This window comes from Lissotriton vulgaris, chromosome 4_1, assembly GCF_964263255.1.
Source record: "Lissotriton vulgaris chromosome 4_1, aLisVul1.2, whole genome shotgun sequence".
Classification (NCBI taxonomy): domain Eukaryota; kingdom Metazoa; phylum Chordata; class Amphibia; order Caudata; family Salamandridae; genus Lissotriton; species Lissotriton vulgaris.
The window spans coordinates 683518148-683537613 of record NC_141691.1 but is presented as its reverse complement, the minus strand read 5'-3'; the positions used below and the strand labels follow the sequence as shown (position 1 = coordinate 683537613).

Below are 19466 nucleotides of genomic sequence, written 5' to 3'. Positions count from 1 at the left end.
GCAAAGTGCAAGGGTGCCTGAGTTGGCGCTAAGCAGCTAAATTTAGTGCCAACGCTAGGGGAAATGCAGGGGTGTGCTGCCTGCCTACTTGTCAATACGGCATGTCCCTGTGTATGTAAACAGTCAGAGCGTGGCGTTAGGTATCTTGGCTTAACGCTGCGCCTCAATAGTTTCCTTGGGCCTCATTTATGAGAAATGACGCATCGCTGAGTGAATGCAGCCATGCGTCACTTCTCAGTGCCCACTCCTTGTGACATTCCTGATGCGTCATATTTAATTTATGACGCATCATGTCGCAAGGAGTTACAGATACGTCAGTATTTCTGACGTATCTGTAAGCGCAAAAGTGGCGCATTGCTGGAGTTTGTCACAAAAGTGACGCAACTCCAGCAATGCGTCCTTTCACATGGGGCAAGCCCCATGTGAAAGGGCCTACGTCAGTCTTACGCCTGCTGTGAGGCAGGCGCAAGATTTTGATGCAACAACGTCCTAAAAGTGACGCAGTGAAATCTCATAGATTTCACTGCGTCACTTCTACGACCCTTCCTTGCGTCAATACGCCCCCCTTGCATACATTATACCTGGCTCAGGTATAATGTGGCGCAGGGGTTTACAAAGTGACGCATCTACCTAGATGCGTCACTTTGTAAATATGGGGCAACAAGGTGCATTTTTTACGCCACTGGTGCGTCACAGAAAATGACGCACCAGCAGCGTAAAAGTGACGCACAGCCTCATAAATGAGGCCCCTTGTACATATGCCTCTGAGTGCTTGCATAACAAAAATGACAAATGCAAAGTATACGTTTCAGCTCTTTTCAACCCGTTAGCAAAGTGTTCTGCTGTTTTCTCAAAATTCAGGTTTAAGCTAATATCTCCCACATTACCACAAATGTTTTAAATGGATTTGCTTTTACGTCACTCGGTGTTATGCTGGTAGGAGCAGGATATTATATCATTTGGGCTGACCTCCGCAAACGGTGATTGATTGGGGACATTCTGCGCTTTGCCCTCTCCTCCAGTGCACGCATGCACCTTCACGAACGGTATTGCTGAGTCTTGACGCACACTAGCGCAAGGAACCGGATATCCGCACTGATTAAATAATGCGACACAAAAAACATACGGCGTGTAATTTGTTTCACTGGTTTGCCTCCCTGTAATTGTCCATGAAAGACCACTGCTTACCTACTCTGAGACAACACAGATAATGTTGGATTGTGTGTGCTCTCTAAACACACACAAATCTCCCCAACGACCGCAGAGCAACCTGCTACACAGATAAGACAGCACAACTCAAAGAAAACATCACGGAGCATGGCGTTGTTAATATAATTTGCGTTTATGGGATATAATCATGGGTTCCTGTGTATCACAGTGTTCTGGGGTTCACGGTGTTTAGAATTTGTCCTTGGAGAGTTTTAGAGACAAAGTGACAATTTCAAAACGGTACTGCGTAAATAATTTTTTTTTAAAAGAGTGCTTGAGCGAGAGAGGGAGTTTACACTGCAAAGTACTAAGGAGGACAGATCATTTCAAGGTATTTTCATTTAACTGTTTTAGAAAGCATTCTGCCCCAAAAAGTATTTGTTGCCAAGGAAGCATCACGTGACGTACCGCCAGGGGCGGCTAGTGACATTTGAAAGTGGTGAGGCGTAAACTAATTTGCATATTGCACCGCAGCGAGCGAGCGCAGCAAGCGAGCCGGAACCACCTTGCATCCATCCATACATCATTCATGCATCCACCCACCCATCCTGCATCCATACATCATTCATTCATGCATCCATCCATCCATCCATCCACCCATCCACCCAACCATCATCCATCCTGCATCCATTCATGCATCTACCCATCCATCCATCCATCCATCCTGCATCCATCATTCATTCATGCATCCACCCATCCATCCACCCACCCATCCATCCTGCATCCATCATTCATTCATGCATCCACCCACCCACCCATCCTGCATCCATCATTCATTCATGCATCCACCCATCCATCCACCCACCCATCCATCCTGCATCCACCCATCCATCCATCCTGCATCCGTCATTCATTCATGCATCCACCCATCCATCCACCCATCCATCCTGCATCCATCATTCATTCATGCATCCACCCACCCATCCATCCATCCACCCATCCATCCATCCATCCACCCATCCATCCACCAATTCTGCATCCATCCTGCATCCGTCGATTCTGGCGCTATATAAGAAATATAATAATAATAATAATAATAATAATAATAATTCATGCATCCACCCATCCATCCATCCTGCATCCATCCTGCATCCATCATTCATTCGTGCATCCACCCATCCATCCATCCACCCATCCATCCATCCTGCATCCATCATTCATTCATGCATCCACCCATCCATCCACCCATCCATCCATCCATCCATACATCCATCCATCCACCCATCCATCCATCCATCCATCCTGCATCCATCATTCATTCATGCACCCATCCATCCACTCATCCATCCTGCATCCATCCTGCATCCATCATTCATAAAGGGTGGGGATCTTGGGGAATAAACATTGCATGTAACACTGACAAACACAAATGTTGCAGAAGGGCAGCAAAACGAGTGTAAATGCGGGCAGAAGGGCAGCAAAACGAGTTCCAGAAGGGCAGCAAAACGAGTGTAAATGAGGGCAGAAGGGCCAGCAAAACGAGTCTAAATAAGGGCAGAAAAACGAGTCATTAGCAGTTAGATTGCCGACAAAGCTACACTCATTTGTAGCAGCGCGCCAAAAACCGCCATTCCAAGCGCATGCATAACGACGTTACTTCCTATAGTGTTTCTTTAATGAGTTAATCAGGTATTTACTTTTCTATCACCACATTTCATGAGCAAACCTGTGCTGCCTAACTGGCGATTGCTCCTGCGGCATAATTTAAATAAAAATCACTCGGCATCTATATTTCTCAAGGTCGGATTTCACTTTCCGTGTACACTACACTACTACAGTGAACCCGTTTAGTAAACAATGTTCCTTCATAGCACTCTGATCATACCTGAGCTGGTGTGAACGCCGGGTCTCCCTGGCCGAGCGGTTCCTTCGGGACTTGACTGTCGCAGTGTCGCCCTCTCAAGTATTCCTTCCTGGGTCCGGTCTGGTCAGGTCTGAGGTCAAGTCTTCCATCAAACGAACCCCATAAATAAACTACCAGCCAATCCTGGCGCTGTATGGTGCCCCCCCAGCCAGGATTGGCTGGGGGGGCACCATAACTGCTCGCCCAGTCGCCCTGTACAACCCCGGGGGCTGCCGCCCGCCCCCATGTCCTCTCTCTAAAGGGAAAATCAGGGGGGAAACAATCTGCGCATGCGCGGGCATGTTTGTGCCCAAAAGTCGACATGCGCAGCTTTAGCAGGCCCATCAGGCCCCCACCCCCCCTGTGCACTCCGGGAAAGTCGGGTGTCTCCCGGATTCCCGGCCGGCAGGTAGCGCGATTTTTGTAAAAATTTGCATGTGGTTTAGTGGCGACGCGGTGGGTCCATGGGGCTTAGTGGGGCTACGCCCCTACGCCCCAATGGACGCACGGCGCCTGCGTACCGCCACAGGCATGAGATGCTTGTATGACAAAGGGACTGACCATTGTTACTTTCTATGAGTTAGAAGCAAGGCTGCCAAAGAATTATGAGCTGTTTGCAAACGTATAACTGATTTTGAATCATGTTTAATTAAAAAAAATGGTGATGGCTAACCAGTCAGATACTTTCATTAGATGTTTTTGTTGAATTTGATAACAAAGGGGAGGCAGTGGCGATTTTAATTTCCTGTTGGTGAAGGTGGACTGAGTCTGATAAGTCAAAGGGAACACACATCACAGAGCTCCCATGCTCTATATTACTGCAAGGAGCTTCAGTACACATCGTTTGAGAAAACTATTCTCTCTTGCCAGCAGTGTCAATTTGAACTCGCCTTACTGTTCCTTTGGCCATAACAAGTTCTAGGCCACTGCAGTGAGTTTCACTAACAAGAACATTTATGTTCCAAGGCAGAAGTACCATAATGCTATTAGATAGAGAGATACATTTCTTTATTCGGTTAAATACTTAACCATAAAATATATAAAACATGATAATCATACAAAAACCAATACATACAGTCATAAAATCTTGTTTATTATACAAAATAAATATAAATGCATCAAGCCATCCTCCCATACCATTTTACAATGAATAATGGATACTTCTCTGATTGGCCACCTAAAAACAGGAGCATGCTTGCAGAGAGCCCATATATCACTAGGGCCAGACTGGGAACCACAACCGGCCCTGGCAAAGTGCTCGGCCGCCCCCCCTGGGGGGTTCGGAGGTGCCGCTGAACTCTTTGCAGGGGCCGGTTTTCGGCGATTTTGTTACAGGGTTGATTCTGCAGCTATGCTGCAAAAACAGCCCTGTAACAAATACGGCCCCCAGGGGCCCAAAACCGTCTGCCCGGTGCCCGCTATGGCCAGTCCGGCCCTGGTCGAGGTTGCGCTGTATAAAACAGGCAACAAAACAAAAAAACCCTCTCTCTGACATACGCGTAGTCACCCCCAAAACAAAGATAAACTCCACAGCCCTACAAACACACACATAAAGGGGCATGTACCGCAATTGTTCAGCAACGAATAACAAACAGGTAACGGGCTCACTCTCAACTGATGCCCGCAAGCTCATCTTTTTTCCTCAGCCCCCCTCTCTGCCCGATGTCCCATCTGCTGGGGCCCCTCAGCGATGCTCTCCTCTCCGTTTCTCCCATCCTTCCGGCGCTAGATCACTCACCCCATCCAGGCCTGGTCGGATTCGCATGATTAGGTTGGCAGTGCCAGCCTCGCACCCGCAAACAATCGCTGGCGTCGTTCTCCACAATGCTCCGGTACCCCCTAATTATGATAAATTGACTCTGCCCACTGCCACCACTTTGCCCCGAACACCCAGATATCTGCCAGCACAGAGATGCAATTTACCACATCACTACCTCTGCCACGCACCCCGTACTTCTGTCTCTCCTGGTTGTACTTGCAAAGGTCTAAACAGAGGATTAACATCCCTTGCCTACACACTGCCACCCCGACTATGGGCAGCATCAAATCCCTGTACGGCATTTATGGTGTGTATAAAAAAGTGTAGAAACTTCAATTTTGACTCAGGAGCGTGCCGCCGATAAGAACAGAACTCCCATTACTTTGAAAAACAAGAATGGTTGTATCTGTCTGGGCAGTTAAATATGTTGCTGCTGTCACGTTACTTAAAAACATTGTGAGAGCCAAAGTAAAACTAGAGTGAATTATCGCATGGCATTTTGTGTACAGCCCTAATGCTGCTGCGAGCAGAATGGCGCCATGTTCTGGAAATACAATGACAGAGACCAGAGCATCTGTAAGTGTCCATGAATCGGGCACCACGCTGAGCCAGGGAAACACTTAAGAAATAAAAATGTCCAGGACCCGAATAGGGCTTTGGGGGGGGGGCGGCCGACCAGCGGGAGGCCTGCCACCCCCAGGGAGTTTTGGGGCCGGGGGAGGGGGGGTAGAGCCAGCACCGTACGTGGGCTGGTTTTGGGCTGCTTGGTAGCCTTGGGCAGGGTTGGGCTGGTTGGGCTGCTTTTGGGCTGGTCCCCTGTAAAACCGGACATTTTGAGTCACAGGCCACCATTTTGGTGGCTGGTGACACAGCAGCTGGGCGGGATTTTCTTGTCCGTTGGGTGCGCAATAAGCGCGATTGTTACGCTAGTACATTAATTGTTGGTGCCGGTTGTACGGCGGATTCATGTTTGCGGGGCGCATTAGAGGTTTGGGCTTTGCGGCGTTGTGTTCGTGCGGGGGGAGGCGGGGTGGTGATGTTTGTGGCCGGGTGTGCGGTAAATGGGGGGCCTCCGAGGGAGTCGGTCTTTCGGGTGGACCTCCCCGCCCATTTTCGGAAGATGCGGTGGGTCAGGTCGGCGGCGGCGGAATGGATGAGATGCTGGGGGGCTCGGCCTCGGTTACGTCTTCTGGGAGTGTCTTGGCTCTGGAGCTTGCTCCCGCGGTTGGGGCCTTGCCGCTGGTCCTATACCCCATAGCCGGTTCAGTGAGTGTGATCGGAGGCACAAGACTCTCGTTAGGAACCGGTTCGTTTGTGACACTTCGGCTTTCAGGCTGCGTGACGTAGGGTTATTAAACGGCAGGTCGTGTGAGAATCTCGGTAGTTGGATTTTCACGGGGGCGGACGGGGGGGAGTGGAGTGGGGGGGTGCCCCCTAGGGGGAGGTGAGCATGGTGGGGCCTTCGCGAGTCTCCGTCTCTGCGGGCGGGGGGGGCAGGAGTTGGGAGCCTGGGGGGGATGGTGGGGCTGGCGGGGGAGTGTTCTGCGGCGAGTGTGTGATGGGGGGAGGACGGGGTTGAGGGGAGGAGTGCGGGGCGAGTGAGGGGGGAGGGAGAGGGGGGAGGGAGGGCCTGGGTGGGGGGAAGGCCTTTGAGTGGGGGGGTGTCCGGCGGGGAACGGAGGTTGGGCAGGTGCGGGGGGGGGTTTCGGCAGGGGGTTGGGGGCTTTCGGGGCAGGAGTAGGGGGGGTTTGTTCCCCGGCATGCTGGACCACATCTCTTGCTCTGGGCAGGGACGCTGAAGTAGGCGCTCGGGAGAGCAGCATGCGGCTCCACTCGACCGAGGGGATGGGCCGGCTCTGCCTGGTATGGGCGGTCGTGCTCCCACGAGGGACCATTCTTGGATGCGCGAGGGGTAGCGGGGCGGTGCGCCCCCGCCACTCCCACCCCGAAGGGTCAGGATGGCCGCCGGGGGTTGGGGAGGACGGCATGAGACTGTTGAACAGATGCGGATTATTATTTATTTATTTACGCATTAGATAATAAGAACAGACCGGATACAGGAGCATTACCAGTGAATGAATTGCTTAAGCAAGGTTACAGTATATGAGGCATAAGTGACAAGCGTATGCAACCAAAATACAGGAGGTAGCAATCATGCGTCACAGGAGGGAGAGTGGCATGTGTGCGGGTTACAAAAGCGATGTGCTAGTAGAGGTAATACTGCAGTAAATGGAGGACACTCGAACACAAGAGTGAGAGTTATGTGGGCATGGTGGCCCCCGTGAAGGTATTTATTTATTTATTTATTTATTTTTAATATTTGTAAAGCGCTGCTTATACCCTTGGGCGTCAAGGCGCTAAAACCAATATTGACTAGGAGACATGAGGGCCTGAGAGAATGGATCAGATATAACGGATGAAAGGAGATTACTGAGAGAAAAGCCAGGTATTGGAAATGAACAACTGTAGGAGGTGGCAAACGGGGTGTTACACTGGGCCTGTGTCGTGGGCATGTTAATAAGAGTCCCAATCAGGGGTGCTGAGTAGTACTGCAATAATGGCAGTCTCGCGGACCACGCGGACCCACTGGATCGGCACTTCCATAGTTGGAGGGACAAGGAATTTTCTGTGCAAAAGGGTCTGCCTGCAGGTAACAGTGGGGCATGATTTAACTTTGGAAGGGCCTTGAGGGAGGGGAATTTTGAGGTCAGTTTGGAAAGCCGGGGAAGAGTTGGTTGGGCCGCTAGATAGCGGGGGAAGAGGAGTGGGAGGCTTGGGGGGTGGGGAGACTTGCTGTAGTCCAGTCTTGGTGAGGACCAGCGATGGGAACAGGGTTGTTTGGGTCATGCTGCGGGAATAAGCGATGGAGCCCACTAAGAGGGCGCAGTTGGTGTCGAGCAGGCTTGGCAATTGTAGTAATGGGGTGGGTAGATTGTGTGTGTGACGATTAGGGCCCCAGGGTTATGCGCTGTTGACAATGACGGGTGTGTCGTTTCATAGATTCGGCTGGTCCATCCATGATTGCACCAGTGTAGGACACAGTAAGGAGGAGGGGAGGAGGAGGCGAGAGGAGAGAGGCCTTGGATTCGGGGGATTTGATGTGGTTGGGGTAGCAGGTGGCAGGGGGAGTAGGACGGAGCCATGAAGGGGGGGATTGGGGGCGGAGTTATCCATTTATTTATGCAATATATAGCGCGGACTTTACCCAAATGTGTTAGAGCGCTTCACAATAGGACCAGTAATGCTACAAGAGGAAACAATTACAAATGAACAAATTACAAAAGTAAACGTTGGGTTACATGGGTCAAAGGTGACAATAGGGAGCAACCACAATACATGAGGTAGCAATCGGTGCATTACAGGAGAAAAAAGTGATGTGTGCAGGTTGCAAAACGTACAAAGTACCAGTAGAGGTATAATACTGCAATAAATGGCAGACACTCCGGCACAAGAACAAGCGTTACGTAGGTAATGGTGGCACTCGTGCAACTATCTAAAGCAAACAAAATGGGAGGGGTAGCAAACAGTGTGTTACAAGCGAAAGGTGGAAGGATGGGCCCATTGCTGGGCAGGAGGCCATGGGCCGTTGGAACTTGTGGAGGAGTCTGAGAAGGAGGGGGAGATGCCTAAAGGGGGTGAGGCCATGGGGGAATTGAGCTATGTGGAGGATTCGGAGGTGGAGGGGGAGATGCGGAAAGGGGGGGAGCAAAGTAACGATGTTGGTAGTGTGTTTCAGGTATGCCCACGGCAAGGAGCGCCGAGTGTGACGGCCCCCCCCCCGCCTCCGCTGGTTAGGCGGCGGGATCCAGTGGACGCCCGCCTTGACGCCAGGTAAGGATGGTGGCGGAGTAGGGGAGTGGTTTGAGTAATCCCGGCTGTCGGTTGGTGCGGATACCGGGGATCCTGGGGGGGCACCGGGGAATGGCACAGTATGAGGGGGTGCCGAAAAAAAAAAAAAAAGGGTGCGGGAGGGGGGAAAAGGGGTCAAGTTTCGGGGCATAGGCTCGTCACCAGTGAGGGTGGAGGAGTTGAGCCGTCAATGCAATCACAGAGCCAGCACGGGGCAGGTGTGTAAGGAGGAGAGCAGGTCAGGGATGGGTTCCCCCCTCTTTTTATTTGGAGCCGCGCGGCCGGGTTTGGAGGGTTTTCCCTACGGGGTTGAGCGCAGGAAGGAGCCCGGTCAGTCTCGGTTGTCCCAGCAGCGTGCGGGGTTGGGGGGGGTAAGTCGGTCGGTGACTTTGGCGGCGAAGCTCCCGGGGGTGTCGTATACAAGCAGGGACATGGCGCGGAGGAGCCCGGCGGCAGTGGGTGAAGGTTTTTGGGCAAAGTGCAAGGTTAGGTTGGCGTCCTGGTGGTTTCGGAGGCATCCGGGGGATCACCGGTCAGTGGGGACCCGGTTTGAACGGGGGGCACTTGTGAGGGACCATAGCATGGGGGTTTCGATTTCGCGCGCGCGTTTGGGCGTTTCAGTTCCTTGTTGCAGTGGGCTTTTTACTGGCGGACAGGCTCTGAGACAGACGCACGATCTGGAGGACTTCTTGCTGGTGGGACGGCCGGGTTCAGCAGACTGCCGGCGGTTGCTGGTCAGTTATGGGCCTCGTGGTTTACCTGGGGGCGCCCCTGGCGCCAGAGAAGATGTACGGTCCCAGTACGGTGCTGTCCTTGTTTGGTATAGAGCTCGACTCCGGGCCATGGAAGCACGCCTGCCAGAGGACGGGGGAGCGGTAAGTTTGGCTGGGGGGCAACAGCAGGGCCCATGGGATGTTCAAATTTGTGTGCGCTGGGTGCGCCATTAGGTGAATTTTGCAGTGGGTTTTTTCCTGGCGGACAGGCTCTGGGCGGTGACGCACTATCTGGTTGACTTCTTGCTGGTGGGACAGCCGGGTTTCGACGGACTGCCAGCGGAGCTGGATGGTTTTCCGGGCCTTGTGGCTTACCTGGGGGTGCCCCGGGCGCCAGAGAAGACGCTCGGTCCCAGTTTCGGTGCTGTCATTCCTTGGTAGAGAGCTCGACTCCGTGGCCATGGAAGCACGCCTGCCGGAGGCCAAGGGGATGGCAACGTCGTCGTTTGGGTCTGACGCTGTCCGGTTTTGACGCGGCCGCATCCTCGGATACGTGGTCAGTGGGGAGTAAAAGGGGGATTGGCTTGGGACAGGCGTTCTCGGGGCATTATCATGGTGTGCATATGAACGGACACGGGAGGAATTGCGGCGGTCGGGTGCAGTGGGGGCAGGGGGGTAGGCGGCTTCCACAGGAGCGGGTCTTGCGGTTCAGGTTGAAGTTGATGGACGGGGGGCTTTCGGGGGGACGATTCGCCGTTGGTGGGGGAATGGGGGAACGTATGCGGCACAGGTGTTAGGGGTCCTGCGGCACGCCCTATGGTGTATGGGTGAGGACCCAAAGGAGGCATTACGTCAGAGTGGGGGCGGCAACGGAGGCGGCGCGTCAAGGTTGAGGAAGGCCTCGGGCCCTGGAGGTCGGACTGTTAGCGAGCAGCTGTCAGGCTGCGGGGGTGGGAAGTGAACATACGACATGAAGGACATTTCTCGCCTCTCACATGTGTGTCTTTTCAGGTGCAGGGGAGGGGCCAACTGCAGCGGCGCTGGAGAGTTATGTTGGTGCACACTCAGTTGTAAAGCAGGCGGGAAGGGGGACTGGGTCAAGCAGCGGAATAAGTGGTTGGAGTCGGACGACAGGTTGTTTCATTGTCAGCGGCAAGGAAAAGGGGCATGAGCTGGCATGCGTTGTTGTAGGCTTTGTGTGCAGTGGGAAAGGGGAGAGTGTGCCTGACGTGGGCTTGGTACAGTGCAAAGGGTTAGCGTTGGGTTAAACATGTGAAGAGGGATCTGTTAGAGATACGGCGCAGGTAGGCGGGTTGTCAGGTCATTTGGTCAGAGTTCGGTCCCAGGTGGGTTGTAGAGGGGCTGAGAGGCCAGCGGCCATAGATAGGACCCGTAGGGAATTTACAAGGAAGTGAAGGTTTCTGTGGAGATAAAAGGTTGAGAGGATGGAGCACCCAGAGCTGCGGTACGGGGCAGTGGATTTGCAGGGGGATGGGGTTTCACCTGGGGTACAGAATGGAGTTATTTGCTACACTTGAGGGAGGCACTGGAGCGGGACATTGGGGCGCAGATTTCCGGAAGGGCAGGAGTCCTAGGGGGGGGTCAAAAGCCGTTAGCACGCCTTTCGAGTGGCGGTTCTTCCTAATATATGGGGGAAGTGTAGGAGATCTGTTGTTGGATTAGCGGGGGTAGGCAAGCATAATAAAGGATTTAGCCAGGTGGAGAGGCAAATGGACGTTTCTGCTAATTGTTTACTGTTTGTGGATTAGGGGAACCAGTTAGGGGAGGGGGTGGGGGGTTTTGTCAGGAAATTGCATATTTAGTGAGGTATAGTTTTGTACGGCGCAGGCCAAGGGTTTTCATTGTTTAAGGTGCACCAATAGGGCTTTGGGGGGGCAGCCGACCAGCGGGAGGCCTGCCACCCCCGGGGAGTTTTTGGGCCGGGGGAGGGGGGGTAGAGCCAGCACAGTACGTGGGCTGGTTTTGGGCTGCTTGGTAGCCTTGGGCTGGGTTGGGCTGGTTGGGCTGCTTTTGGGCTGGTCCCCTGTAAAACCGGACATTTTGAGTCACAGGCCACCATTTTGGTGGCTGGTGACACAGCAGCCGGGCAGGGTGTGGCGGAGGTGATTAATTTCCCACCCTCCCTCCCTGGGTTTCGATCAAGTTGATTGGGGGGGTTTTCAAGTACGGGGCCTGGGGGGCAGGGGGAGGGGTGATTGATTTTCTTCAGGGTGTAGGAGGGTTTTTTTGTGGTGTGCAGTGGTTTTTGGAAGGTGTTTTCTTGGGGGCCGGTGCATCTAGTTTTGTCAATAGTTGTGGGGTTGGTTGTGTCGCTGGAGCAGGTGTGGGGTGATTTTCTGCCTTGGGGCGGTTCTTCCTAATATATGGGGGAAGTGTAGGAGATCTGTTGTTGGATTAGCGGGGGGTAGGCAAGCATAATAAAGGATTTAGCCAGGTGGAGAGGCAAATTGACGTTTCTGCTAATTGTTTACTGTTTGTGGATTGGGGGACCCAGTTAGGGCAGGGGGGGGGGGCGTTTTGTCAGGAAATTGCATATTTAGTGAGTATAGTTTTGTACGGCGCAGGCCAAGGGTTTTCATTGTTTAAGGTGCACCTGCTTCTAATAAAGCGGCCTTTATCACATCTAATTTTGAGTCTCTGGTCGGTGCTTTTCCCTCTCCCCCGTTGGGCCCCAAAGTACCATGAAACAAGTCTGATGTTAAATAATAAGCGCTCAATGCCCCTTAGTAGTGTTCACTTAGTTTAAAACTGCAAAAGCTTACTGAAAAAGCCTGGGGCCGCCCCCCGACCACGGCAGAGAAAGAGTAGAAGTATTCTCTGGAACGTTCCTGTTACCGGAGAAACAGGCGCCTCAATTGTGTGCTATCACTGGGGTAACCAGAGCTCATCCCCCGGCGGGCTGTCACATTAGCCTATACTCACGCACGTAACAGGCACGCTGGTTCCTGAATGGTTGGTGATGTCTGGTGGCTGGCAGAGTCGGAACTTTGACACGCTGCAGTGTAAACATCAGGCCGCATCAAGTTCCTCTCACAGAGGCAGAAAAGTGAAGATACCGGACACCAATTTAGAACATCAAGTCCGAGACCCAAAGTATGAGGGACTTAAGAGAATTTTTCTCTCATAAAAGGGTTTGAGATACTCCAAAGAGAAGGCAGCGACCATACCCCCCAGCAGTTGGAGATTCGAGGGGACTTTCCGCATCCCTGAGATAAAGTAATCCCACAGCAATTCGAGTACCCTAAAAGAGTGACCACCAGATTAACGGCTGAATATATAGAAAAATTAGGGAACCTACAGCAGAAGGTAGTTTTGGAGCCATAGAGGGGCGGAATCTAGAATGGTATAAGGAAAAAATAGATCAAGTGGTGCAATGCCTTAGAATTGAATTAACAAAAGATAAACTAAATCAACATTCATTAACAGTAAGATAACATAAATGGTTTTCTATGGAATGCCGAAAGAAAAAAAGAGAGATAAGGAAAGTAACTAGAAGCATTAAAGCAAAACATGATGGGACGAGACAAACATATCTTAAAAAACTGAAAACTGACTATAAAAAGCTAATTACTAAGGCAAAAAGAATGTATAAGGATAGATACTGGGAAAATCTTCTGGAAGCTATTGAAACGAAGAATACACAACAGTTCTGGAAGCTGGTACAAGCTGCTGCCGACCACTCGGTGGGGGCAATAAACTGTGTAGTAGAGGAGGCTGCATTCGAGAAATATCTGAAGGAACTATAAAGCTCTCGTAGAGGACTTGATGAAGAAGGGCCCCAGCCCTGGCAAGGGCTAATGGAAGAACCAAAAGCAGACTTCACAGAAACAAACGTAAAAAATACAATAGCGAAATTAAAGTTAAGAAGAGCAGCAGGACCAGATAACCTCCCAGCTATTATAATAAAAACACAGTTGAACTGGTGGGCGAGTTTTTTCTCCCACATGTTTTTGGCTATCCTTGATATAGGCAAAATACCTAAAAACTGGAAAGGGGCAGAATTAAGACCTGTGCATAAAAAAGGTAATATGAACGCACCACAAAACTATAGGTTATTTAATCTATTGGATATAGGGGAAAAGGTTTTTGCGAAAATAATACTGCATAGACTGAAGCACTGGGTGGAGCAGTTTTCGATCGTACCAGTGAAACAGGGGGGCTTTAAAGACGGCCACTCTATGGTCGATCACTGCTTTGCCCTGTGGGCAGGGGCCTGTAAGTCAATTGAACAACACAGTAAATTATGCTGCTGTTTCGTTGACTTTCGAGCGGCGTTCGATTCAGTCGACAGGAACTGTCTCTGACAGACAGTAGTAATTAAAAACATCCCAGAAAATTTGTTGGCCATCATAAAAGAACTACATACCGGAAACTGGGTACACGTAATTAGAGATACAGGAGGAGCTTTGACGCCAAAAATAGCAATCGAGAATGGACTTAGGCAGGGCTGTGTACTGGCCCCTTTGCTCTTTGCAATCTTTTTGGAGGATTTGCCTGCAAGCCTAGAGGTTGATAGAAGTGCTAGCCCGAGAATGGACGGTAAGAAAGTGTCTTGTTTATTGTATGCAGGCGATCTGGTGATACTGGATCAGACCAAAATTTGCCTCCAAAGGTAGCTAGATGCCTTCAGAGAGTACTGTGAAGGGAAATGTTTAACTATAAATATGACCAAAACTAAAATGTTATGTTTTGGGAAAAAGGATACCAGGTTTACTTGGTCTTTAGGAGACTTGCAATTGGAAACAGTCACGGAATATCGGTATCTTGGACTGTGGTTTGATAGTACTCTAAAGTGGCACACTCATCTTGAAGCACAGAAAGCTAAAGCTTTTGCATCAATCTGTGGGCTGAAACAATTTAACCGAGACTATGGAGACATGTCCCATAAACTGTTAATAAAAGCCTTTAGCGTGATGATACCTCCACAAGTCCTCTACAGAGCAGAAATCCTTTTCCTAAGTGGCAATTGAGACTGGGATTTAGAGGAAGGGAAGTGTCTAAAAACATTTCTGTCCCTACCCAGCTCATCGATGATCCAGGCAATAAGAACCGAGATAGGTTCAACTGCCTGGAGCATAAAGACTGAAATGCTTTTAATTAGATTCTGGAAACGGCTACATACAGAATCAGTCCAGAAGGTATCTCAATGGTGCAGAAAACAGATACAATCTAGTAGCCTAAAATGGGCTAGGGAGGTAAGGAATAAAGTTCTATTGGTCATGAAGATTTTACCAAGAGTGATCTTAGATACCAGGGACAAGAAGTGTCCAAATGAGCTGATATAGAATACCTAAGTAAGAAAAAATCTGTACAATTCATGAGAGAATCATGGTTAAAGGAAAACTGGTTCCCCTACTTGGATATTCTACCTAACCTTAGGTTTAGACAGGAGATTTTAAGATAAAGAACTGACATTAATCCTTGGCTGATAAACGAAGAAGTAAAAGCTGAAATGTTACCCAGCGATGGATCGTGTAAATGTACGCTGGATACTAAAGGTGACATAATGCACATTTTGTTAGACTGCCAAACAGTATTAGACCAGCGTAAACGATACCTTCGCCCAATATTTCTAAAATATGATTCAACGATACGGTCTCGAGCGGCAGCTTCATTTACAGAATTGCCCAACCTTGAGATAGCAATTGCACTGGGTAACTACATGAAAGCAATTAAAAGCTCTCCCAAGGAGGTTTAGTTAGCTTCTTTTAGAGATTTTAAATCTGTTTTAATTTTTGTGTCAGGTTTTATAAATGTTAGATACATGAAGTGAATGTCTTTTTAGAGAATGTATTACATTTGATATACATTTTACAATGAGTTGGACTGCTCACCCTGATTATCAGTATTTTATTCCTCTTTTGATAGTGTATCAATTTCCTTGGTGTGCTGAGAATGTATGATTTGTGCTGTTTTATTAATTGTAATTGGCTTTGCTACTGTTTAAAGAACATGGTCTAAATAAACTTTCTTTGACTGACATTCTAATGCCAGCCTTTTAAATTAGTAGATGTCCTTCTGGTTCTTGGAGAAGTCATTTTCTATTGCTTTGATGACCATCCCTCAGCCAATGTTATATGTAACTCCTACAACATGCATTCGCACTATGTAAACCTGCATTGCAGCTGAGCATGCTTCAGAATTATTTACTCTCTTTGACATAATGTACACCAGTAGATGTCAAGGGAGCATGGCTAGTTATCATTGTGAGAGAAGGGCACACAGCCATAGAGAGACAGTTACTACAGAAGGACCCCATGGGATAGGTATTGCCTGATGATGATCTAGTCGAGGGGTGTAGCTGCCATTAGTGCAGTGCAACCGGTTACCGTTGAATGAGGAGGCCAATTACCTAAATTATGGGTGTTTTTTTACTAGCCAACCTGCGGCAAATGGGCTTTAAGTTTGCATTAGAGCGGAAGGCACCCTCGCTACGCTATGTATGTAGCGCTGCGTATTTCTAGTGCTGTGTTCTACGTCAGCCTGAACACAACCTATTGTACCTAAAACAGTCCGTTACAAGCTCTAATGTTTATGGAACTACTTCTGGTGACAGTGAAGTTTTCCAGGCCAGCGGGCAATTTACTTTCTCAGATCAATGAGCCGGTTTGTGAATTTAAAAGTGAAACAATAGCTCTCAGTAATTGGCTCACTTTCAAATTGAATATTTCTTTCATTTCTCATCTGCTTTCAAACCTCATTGTTTCAAAACGGAAAATTCTTAAGTTAGGAGATAGCCCAGAAGCATTTCAATGCAAACCTTTCAAAACAGTTGCTCAACACTTCTATAAATATTATATACCTTTTGTTGTGACATTTTAAGTTACCAGATGGCTATCAAACTCAAAAGCAAGTAATCCTTCTGTTCATAGAAAAGCACGCATGACAGGCATCGAAGCTCAGTTTCTTTACATTTTCCACAAAGGGATCACGTTGCTCTCTATTTGTTCACCTTTTCGCCCCGGGCCGTGCCTGTTCTAATAAATCCTCATCTCTTGCAGATGGACATTGGTTGCTATGGTGACCCCGCTGGGGAGGCACTATCGCCGATGGCTCGTGCCCGCATACCCAGCGCCGAACTTCCGCCCATCTTTCTGTTTGTAACTATTCCAGCTTTCACATACAATTACAGGGCAATTTTCCCAACACGTTTAAACAGCGTGGTAATTACCACTTGATATAGCACTGCCTTTTCTAGTTTTTCCATCTTGTAACGAGGATGCCAATGAGAGACAATAATATACGCTAACTAGTATCAAGTAACAATATGAACAATACACTTTGGGCTTGACTGACAATGCTTTTATAGGCATGAATCGGTGAAGGTAAAGTCATAATGTGCTCGTGTGTAGATTGCACGAGTCCCTAAACCGTGTGCAGGCACAATCAATTTACGTACTTGTGTACATACATAGAGAGCACCTACAAATAGCACATATACCCATAGCATATCAGAATATAGACTACAAAAATTAAATATTGTTCACTAATATAAAGAATCAGGAATGCCTACTCAAAACATACAAAGCCCATACAAAAATATTCAAATACATTTATAAACACAACTATTAACATGTCAGGAATCAGCAGGCGATTTGAAGTCAAGGGCTGCTATAAGTAAACCTCAGAAGTGTTTCCATTTAAGACTATGGTAGATCACTCTGTAGTGGCTGGGGCGACATGACTTGCAGACCAGCGCAGGTCATGGGTCAATACTTCCTGGTCACGTCAGACAGTGCCAAAATTTGAATGTTCTAAGGTAAATGGAATCTACCTGGCAACCTTCCCTGTTGTACTGGCATTTTGCCTGCTGTTGAGTTTGTTTGCAATTACTATCCCTTATCTTTGTTATTTTTACCCTCTAAGGTTTACTCAGTTACCATACCTTTGCCAATTTTACTGACCTTGACTATTTTACTTAGTTTTGTCTTTGTCTTATTGCTGTGCCCTTTACCTGCTCCCTTCACCTGGCAGTGGACCCCTGGGTTATCGCTTGTTATCTGATTTACCGGGTACCCTTCTGCTGGGTTTAGATTCACTGTGGCCCACCATCTTGAAGCTGGTGAGTATCCTGTGTTTTCACACCATAGCTGCAAACTCTCTTCATTACAAGTGATATTAAGTTTGCCACAAAACATTTGTTTATGCCCTTTGCTGTGATGGAAAACGTAATACTGAAGAGAGTGGTGCAGAAGAAGACCTTTGACTTCTGGTTGTTTCTCTCTCCCTCTCAATCCAATTACCCCTTCCCTCTAATGTTTTGTCCAGACTCGAACCTTCTTATTTGTACCGTTAGAGCTACATTTCAGGAGTGGGAGGATTGCCATTAGAACCGTTTACGCAATACTCAAAATACAGACAAAATGAATCCCTGAATTTGGCAATTGTTTCCAAATATGCAGGGATTTCAATTAAAATATCAATTTAACCCAGTCTTTCAGAAGTTTGGCTTGGCAGGAATCGGGAATTTGTAACCAGTCAAACTTTTTTTCAGTATATATTTTTGCATGGTGTTTATTTTAGAAGTCTACATTGCTGAATATTTATTTTTGTGATCTATATTTTTCAAGTCTGTATTTCAACATGCAACTCTGTTTCTGCTTGGGAGCAAAGTAGCGGCATACTTCTTTGGTAGTAGCACAATAGTCACCATTTAGAAGGTGCAAATTACTGTGAGAGTGGGACGGATGAAAGATGTTATCGCCAAAGGCACTCATGTAGTGAGTGTCGAAATGCTAAAAACCAGACATTAAGGATGTAGGTAGAAATTGAAATGAAGGTATGTTTCATTATGCTCTAGGGGAGATTTACTTAGCCTCTGGGGACTACCGTGACTCTGCAAAAGAGGGAAAATCGACGTGGAGGATATAATAAGCAGATGCAACTTGCCTGATGGTTTGCGCACCATCTATGCTTTCAATTAGAAACGTTGACCTAACCAGATGGGTAGTTCATCATCTACAGATCATGGGTGAGGTATGATACAGAGGTAAGTATCTGGCAGGAAAGAGAGTATGAATAGTGCAGTACAAATTTGAAGGATATCTGAGAAGGGATAAGTGGGACTCTTATGTATGCACTGGAGTGAATTGTTCTACTGACAGGCCTAGCACACAATCATTAATTAATTAATTGATTAATTAATTAATAATTAGTTCCAGATTTGTAACACACAACTTATCACCCTTAAGGGTGTCCAGACACTGGGAGTCCTCGGCTTAGACGTATATGATATTGAATCAAAACAAACCCCTTGTTTGATTGCCCACTGAAGGAGCAAATGCTTAACCTATTATAGACAGTATTGATTGATACTGATACCTTGAATAGGTATACAGAAATCGCCTAGAAAGAGGAGGAGTGGAAGAAAGCACTTTTAATTATAAGAAACAGTGCAACTTAACACTGCTGAACCTAGACTAAGGGTTTAGTCTAGGCTCAGCAGGGGTAGTCTCAGCACCTATGCCTCTCCATGGTGAGAGACTGACTGAAGTAAAAACGAGGAGTACTAGTACCTTACTAACATGATTTGAGCATAGGGATGTAGGGCTGCACAAGCACATTCCTAAGTTGCACAAAGCAGCATATCCGACCTTTGATAACAATGAATTTACGGAGCCTACCAGAGAAAACTTGTAATTCTAGCCCAAAATATTCAGAGATATGACATATATTAATTCACACATACCATAATGCTTCGGGAGGAAGTTTCTCTAGAGATATGCCCTTTGGGAAATTGAAGATTGGATGATAAATACTATCTAACTGGCCGTCTGGGCCAGTTACAAAAGTTCTATGGGTCATGGGCTTCCTAGTGAGTTGTGTTTAAACTGCAGGACACAGGTTTGAGTTCCAGCAAGGACTGATCTGCCTATCTTCATTTATGGGATAATAAATGGGTAAAAAATGAGTTAGGTAATCACAGGGTCTAAATAAATATGGAATAGCTACATGTCAAAACTTTGTTGCTTAGTCCGTTGTACAAATAAATTATTATTTTAGCCTCTTTCCAGAAAGACATAGACCCATATGTTGCACCCCATCAATTGATGACTTTTATACATTTTTGACA

The 19466-nt window shown here is 48.1% G+C and overlaps 1 protein-coding gene across 2 annotated transcripts in view; it reads right to left on the bottom strand.

Annotated features, from left to right (window-relative positions):
* LOC147722440 (aromatic-L-amino-acid decarboxylase-like) overlaps window positions 1-19466 on the bottom strand; it is a 592216-nt gene that overhangs the window by 353647 nt on the left and 219103 nt on the right. The gene's annotated exons all lie outside the window — the stretch shown is intronic.